This window comes from Zootoca vivipara, chromosome 16, assembly GCF_965207765.1.
Source record: "Zootoca vivipara chromosome 16, rZooViv2.hap1.1, whole genome shotgun sequence".
NCBI lineage: Eukaryota > Metazoa > Chordata > Lepidosauria > Squamata > Lacertidae > Zootoca > Zootoca vivipara.
The window spans coordinates 16,216,179-16,223,690 of record NC_142599.1 but is presented as its reverse complement, the minus strand read 5'-3'; positions in this window follow the sequence as shown (position 1 = coordinate 16,223,690).

The window sequence follows — 7,512 nt, the reverse complement described above, 5'->3', positions numbered from 1 at the left end:
TACTAGAAATCAGGCTTCTAGTGTTGCTGCTTCAACCCTCCGGAATCAGTTCCCAGCCGAAATCAAGTGGAACGCCCATGAAGAGAAATTCTCTGTGTGGGGAACCTTTGGCCCTCCAGATGTTGCTGAACTACAGCTCCCATTATCCCTACTTGCCGGGCCTGATCGGCATTGTAGTTCAGCAACATCGGGAGGGCCAAAGGTTCTCCACACCTGACCCAAAACACCTGTGAGCCTCGTGACTTCCTCCCATCCCCTACATGGGTCCTTAAAACAGAATTTAAAACTACATATCAGTACATTCTCCACAATTTTCATTCAGAGAATCTCACAAAACAGTTACACAAACTGTTTGCATGTAAATTTTTAATGATGAAAATAAAATATTTCAGAAACAAACACCTATGAGCCACCCAGAAGATGCACACACCCTCAGAAAATAACCCTTCCAAGAGGCACAGGTGATATTTTTCCAAGTTCATTTCTATATTATCCAAGTTCATTTCTTTAATATTCATATTTATAGCCAACCCTCTCCACAAAGGCTCCGGGCGGAAAGTTACTTTTATCTCCTGCCAGCAAAGGGTTAAAGAACAGCAGCCTCTGGTTGGCTGTAGTTCCAGGAGAGAGAGTTTAAAAGGAGAGGCTTTGGAGGGAGAGAGTTGAGGGTTGTTGAGTGGGAGGTGGAGTCGAGTTGAGGAGGTGGGGTTGGAATTGAGGTTAGACAGGTTAGGAGTCAGGTTGAAATACAGTGTGAGGAGAGTTGGTTCCGGAGAAAACATCCACTCTGAGTGTACAGAGAAGGACTGAGTGCAGGGGCGTAGCCAGGATCAAAATTAGGAGGGGCAAGGGGCAAGGGGCGGGGCGAAGGCACGGGAGGGGAGGGGCCACAGTGGGGCAAGGAAAGCCATGGTCGTTCAGGGGCAAGGGGGCACCAGGATCAGCTCGAAATCGGGCTGCTCCGACCCCCTCCTCCCCCTCCGCGATCGGCAGGGGCGAGGGGGCGCCAGGATCAGCCCGAAATCGGGCTGCTCCGACCCCCTCCTCCCCCTCCACGATCGGCAGGGGCAAAGCGTTTGGCTGGCTTTCCCTCCACCCGCCCCACAGCCAGCGAGAAGGGAGATGTCCTCTAGCCAGCTGGCTGTGGGGCGGGCGGAGGGAAAGCCAGCCAAATGCTTTGCACGGCTCTGGGGCTTTCCCACAGCCAGCCAGGGAGAAGGGAGACGGCACCGGGCAGCGGGGCAGGCTGGCCAGCGGCCCTGCTTCTAGGGGGGGCAACTGCCCCCTCCTGCCCCCCCCGCCTACGCCCATGACTGAGTGCGATGTCCTGCAGAAGTAATAGGACCGAACCTTGCTGGAAGAGACAGGAGAAGTATGAGCTGAAAAATATCAGCCTACTTGGGTCTCAAGCTAGTCTGGACTCTCTGGAGGGGAGAGACTCTTTTGAGGAAAGAAGAGACTCCCAAAACCCAGTGAAGGAAGGGGGGTGAACCCTTAAGACTGGATTTCCTCCATTCTGTCTCTGGCCCCCGTTGGATGCTGGCGCACACGGCGGACAGGCGAGGCTGTTTGGCGGACAATTCACCAAGGAAGGTCCTCAAGGGAGAAAACTCTGGAAGAGGGTCTGTCGGAAGAAATGAAAACAGGAGGCCATCGGTCCCTGTTCGGACGGCCATCGCTGCCCCCCACCGAATGAGTGGTGGTGACTTTCCCTAACCTGGCGGCCTCTAGAAGTTCTGGACTATAAGTCCCATCAGCCACAGCACCGAATTAGAAAATACTGTATACTATTGGTATATAAAGACCTTAAAACTTGAGACCAGTTTACCTACAAGATCCCTTTACCCCATTGAGACCCATTCAGCAGCTTCAACTGGAGGAACTAGGACAACTCATGCAACACGTTGGCGAAAAATATTCACACAATTATTACCAAAATGATATACATTGTTTATCGATCTTATTAGACAAAGATAAACCTTTTTTTAATAATAATCTTTTATTAATTTTTTCAAAAAAAATACACCAATACAAAACATTAGAAAACAAAATGGACCCAGGTGGTTAAACCACTGAGCCTAGGACTTGCTGATCAGAAGGTTGGCGGTTCGAATCCCTGTGACGGGGTGAGCTCCCGTTGCTCGGTCCCAGCTCCTGCCAACCTAGCAGTTCGAAAGCACGTCAAAATGCAAGTAGATAAATAGGAACCGCTATAGCGGGAAGGTAAACGGCGTTTCCATGTGCTGCTCTGGTTTGCCAGAAGCGGCTTTGTCATGCTGGCCACATGACCTGGAAGCTGTACGCCGGCTCCCTCGGCCAATAATGCGAGATGAGCGCGCAACCCCAGAGTCGGTCACGACTGGACCTAATGGTCAGGGGTCCCTTTACCCTTTACCTTTTAAACCTTTTTTTAAATAATAATCTTTTATTAAATTTTTCAAAAAAAATACACCAATACAAAACATTAGAAAACAAAATAGAAAACAGAAAAAGTCAAAAACGATAAAAAAACCAGATACATATAAAACATAAAATCTTATCTCACCTCACAGTGTATATTGGGACCTCCTCGGGTTCCCCTCCCTGTGGTTCTTAAATACATTTATTTTTAGCAAATTCTATATCAGTTTATTCACCTTATAAAAACTTCTTTTCTTCCTCTAAAATATCAAGTTCACATATTCCACAGTTTATTTACAACTTAATTTCTAATATGTTACTTTAGCATATTTTTTTAAATACAATTTAAAATCTTTCCATTCTTCTTCCATCACTTCCTCTCCCTGGTTGCGGATTCTTCCGGTCATCTCAGCCAGTTCCATAAACTCCATCATCTTCATCTGCCAATCATCAATCGTTGGTAATGTTTGTAGCTTCCAGTTCTTGGCAATCAAAAGTCTTGCTGCTGTCGTAGTGTACATAAAAAAAGATACATTCTTCTTTGGAATCTCCTTTCCTACAATGCCCACTAGGAATGCTTCTGGTTTCTTAACAAATGTGCTTTTCAACACTTTCTTGAGTTCATTGTAAATCTTATTCCAGAAGTCATTCACTAGTGAATAGACAAAGATAAACCTAACACAATGCCACAGAACTAAAATGAACTTATAAATTCTGGTTTCAATAGGTTTTTCCAAGTGCTTGGCTCACTTTTTTGTTTTCTTAGTTTTGTTTTCTTCTTTAACCCTAACCCTGACCCTGACCCTGACCATTTCCCCTGTAGTATAAGGGGGCAGAAAGTCTGCTAATGGTCAAAGGCTGAAATGACTGGGGGGGGGAATTAAAATTGAGATCTTATGGGCCTTGACCATTTTCCTGTACATAAGGGGCAGAGAATTTAGTCTGCTCATGGCTGAAAAGACCAGGAATATATTTGGAATTTATGAACCACCCAGACTGGCCATTTTGTTCCACTAATGGCCAGAGGGGGGGGAGTAATAACCCACATTTTGAACAGAGACCCCAAATGTACCCCAAATATCCTGTAGATAAAGGAGGCATGTAGCTCCCAATTTTGTTTGTCTGGGGTGCAGATAGCTCTGTTTAATACAGGAAACATGATCCATTAGTGCTGAGGCTTTAGTAGAAATCTAATGTGACCAACTCTGTATTATTGACTTTTTGTGAAAACTTGAGTTACTGGATTCTTGTATGAGTGTTGAAGTTCTTATCTCTGTACAGTTCAAGACTTACAAGCCTGCTTCCTAAGAAGCAAGAAACAGAAAAGGCACATGTATCAGAAATGCCTTAGGATATCAAAACTGGGAAAGTGTGGGTTTAAAGAAAATAAAATAAAAATTGGCTGAACAGGAGTTATGCCCTTGAGAAATCTGATTTTTTAAAAAACTACCCCTTACTTTTCCCTTCCTTTATTCAAATGGTAATTTAGCCAAGAGGTGCACTACTTTAAATGGTATAATAGATTTGCTGGATCATGAACTCCGTACATGCACAGAGGTTATACTAGTTTTAAAAGAAAGAAAGAAAGAAAGAAAGAAAGAAAGAAAGAAAGAAAGAAAGAAAGAAAGAAAGAAAGAAAGAAGGTTTAAACCAAGAGCTGACAGAGCTATGTCCAGCATGGGAAAATCTATTCAAAACCTAAATCTTTGCCCCAGGGGGCAAAGGTAAAGGTAAAGGTAAAGGGACCCCTGACCATTAGGTCCAGTCGTGACCGACTCTGGGGTTGTGGTGCTCATCTAGCATTATTGGCCGACAGAGCCGGCGTACAGCTTCCAGGTCATGTGGCCAGCATGACAAAGCCACTTCTGGCGAACCAGAGCAGCACACGGAAACGCCGTTTACCTTCCTGCTTGGAGCGGGACCTATTCATCTACTTGCACTTTGAGGTACTTTCGAACTGCTAGGTTGGCAGGAGCTGGGACCAAGCAACAGGAGCTCACCCCGTCGCAGGAATTCGAACCGCAGACCTTCTGATCAGCAAGCCCTAGGCTCTGTGGGTTAACCCACAGCGCCACCTGCGTCCCATCCCAGGGGGTACTTAAGGGAAATCAGTGGTTAAGTACTGAACCATCAACAAATGGAAAAAAGGTTGCCAGGTTCAGGGGCGTACCCACCGCGGGGCAGGGGAGGGCCGTTGCCCCTCCCTAGAGGCAGGGCCGGTCGGGCAGCTGTGGGCAAGAGTGGCGCTGCCGGCGGGGCTGGTGGGCAGAGGCGGAGGACAGCCCAGTGGAGCGTGAGTTCGGCGTTCCCGCCCACCCCGCCGCACCCTCCAGCTTCCCGTCATCTGCCTTCGTGCGAGGCTCCCGCTTCTTGTGTTGCAGCGGCGAAGCCTCACACAGCCGACACGTTGAGGTTGCCCGGCGGGCAGATGAATCAGCCACGCCCTCCCTCCAGCTCCCCGTCGCGCCCTCCGACAAGGCCAAGCGCGGCGGGGAACTAGAGAGCGCAACGGGAAGCTGGAGGGCGCAGCGCAGCGCGGCGGGCAGGAACGTCGAACTCACGCTCCACTGGGCTGTGCTCCGCCTCTGCCCACCAGTCCCGCCAGCAGCGCCGCTACGAAGAAGGCTGCGTGGAAGGAGCCCAAGCCAGAAGAGGCTCGCCAGCCGTGGAAGAAGCAGGTAGCAAGGAAGCGCTGCCCGCGCAATTCGGACAGCGCGAGTCCGGGGCGCACTGGCCGGCGGGCAAGTAAAAGCGCCGCCCTTGCCGGGAGCGCTTGGCGGCTCTGCCCACAGCCAAGGCCCTGCCCATCTCGCGCTGGTGGCAGAGTTGGAAGGAATCACAGTAGCCCACTCTTTGGCGCCGCGGGGGCTTCAGCCCTCACACTAGAACAGGGGTGTCAAACTCAAATTCATCGGGGGCCGCATCAGCAGTTTGGTCCCCCTCAAAGGGCCGGCTGTATCTGTAGGACTATGCGTCCACTCTTTATTATCATAAATTATTGTCACTGCATTCAATTATTACTGTTTTTTGTAATAATGTAAGTAATAACTAGCTCTGAAAGCAGAAACATAGTCAGAATAATGGCAAGTAGATATTCAAATGTACAATTATTGTACAATTTATGTATTTATGTATTGAAAAGATCTATTAGAAATACAGATAATAGCAACAATAAAAATACCACAGTGCTAGCCCTTTCCTCAAAACACAGTCAGTTCCCATCTGCCAGCAGGGAGGGAGCCCATCTAGCTTCCCTAGGCAGGGAGTTCCAAAGTTCTCTGGGAGGACTAGAGACCTTTTTTAAAAAATGAAAGCTCAGCGTCTGGGATTGGGGAAGAGGTTGGGTTGGGGCAGCCATGGAAGGAGGCTCCTCTTCACGGGGGTCTGTCTGTGGCTGCTCAAGAGGGAGGCTTGGAGAGAGGGGATGTATTTGGACAGCAGGTTTCAGAGCTCCAGCAGGTGCCCCCAGCAAAAGGGTTGCCCTTTGGCTTGATGGGGAGGGCTTTGTCTTGCAGGGGATGAAAGACTCACAAGGTGCACACACACACACACACACACACACACACACACACACACACACTCAGCTGCATCGGTCATCTAACCCAACCCCCTGCAATGCAGGAATCCTGGCAGCTTTTCCCTGGTAGCAACTCCAGGCAGGGCTGAAAGCTGGAGAGCTGTTGCTGCCAACCAGTGTTGGCTGCACTGAGGGAGATGGACTGTCCCAGGATCTGGCAGGCTCCTCTGTGCCTCATCTTTGGGAACAGACATGGCATGTCCTCTCTGGCCAGCAAACACCTAGAGTCTGCCTGTGGCGCTCTGGATCGCCTCCCTGGGCTCCCAGCCAGGTAGGGGCTGAAGGGCTCCTTGGGGGGCTGAAGAGCTGAAGCAGGAGCCTTGGGGGTCCTGTTAGGGGCTGGGGTGGTGGGGCAAGTGTTTCCTTGCAAAGGTGGCCCTTCAAAGGTGCAGGGGAGAGGAGGGACTGAGAGGGAAATAGAGAGAGAGGGAGGGAGGGAGGGAGGGAGGGAGGGAGGGAGGGAGGGAGGGGGTGAGAGGGAAATAGCGAGAGGGAGGGAGGGAGGGAACTGTTAGCCAGCGGGGAAAGCGAACGGCAGGCATGCCCGATCAACTGCACAGGCACTTCACAGAAATTACTTGGAAGTTGCCCTCCTCCTGCACGTGCTTGCTTGTCCTGAGGACATGGGGCTTCCCGAGCGTTGTCCCTGCACAAGTTGGCAGGGGGTGAGAGGCTGTGCCTTCTCTGTCCTGAGCCCCAAAGCCAACCGCGAGGACCTCGCCCGCCCTTTGCCGCTTCCTTCTTGAGGCAAACAGTTCCAGTTCCTCTCTCTGCCCTTCCCTTAATGCCGCCGCCGCCCCGCACTCCGAGCGGCTTTCTCATGGCACTCACCTCCCGCTGCCTCAGAGCAAGGCTCAGAGCCGGGCGCGCTTGCTAACGGCAGATTAGCAGCACCACTAGCCAATGGGGCCTCGGATTCAACTTTGTGTCCCGCCCTTTCCTCCGGAAGCGGCGCCCAGGCCGCCCATGTGACCGCGCGGGCGAGTGGCCGCCCAGCGGCGAGCGGCGGGCCACAGCACGAGGTCTGGCGGGCCGGATTAGGCCCCCGGGCCTTGTCTCTGACACCCGTGCACTAGAACATCTGAGAGGGTCGGGACCTCACCAAGTTGATGAGCGTTCCCATTCAAACAGTGCGCGTACACTGCGTCATGTGAAAGATTGTGTGCGGCGCTCCACCTGGGCTCCGTAGCCCCGCCCACATCCACACTTTGTGGCCCCTCCCCTCCCGTGCCTTGGCCCCGCCCCTTGCCCCCCCTAGTTTTGATCCTGGGTACGCCCCTGGCCAGGTTCCAAATATAACATGCAAAATTCTTTCCACAGCTAAATTTCAGAGTTCTCCCACTCTGAATTGTCTCTGAGTTGCTGCTGCTGCTGCTGCTGTTGTTAATAGATTTTTATTGATTTATCAGGTTTTGTTTTGTGTGTATATACCAACCGGTATGCATTAAAGGAACAGCATTCTTGACAGAGATTTTCCAGGAAATAATTGTTCCTTTCAAACAGGATACGTGAACCTCTAAGAAGACTCAAACCCA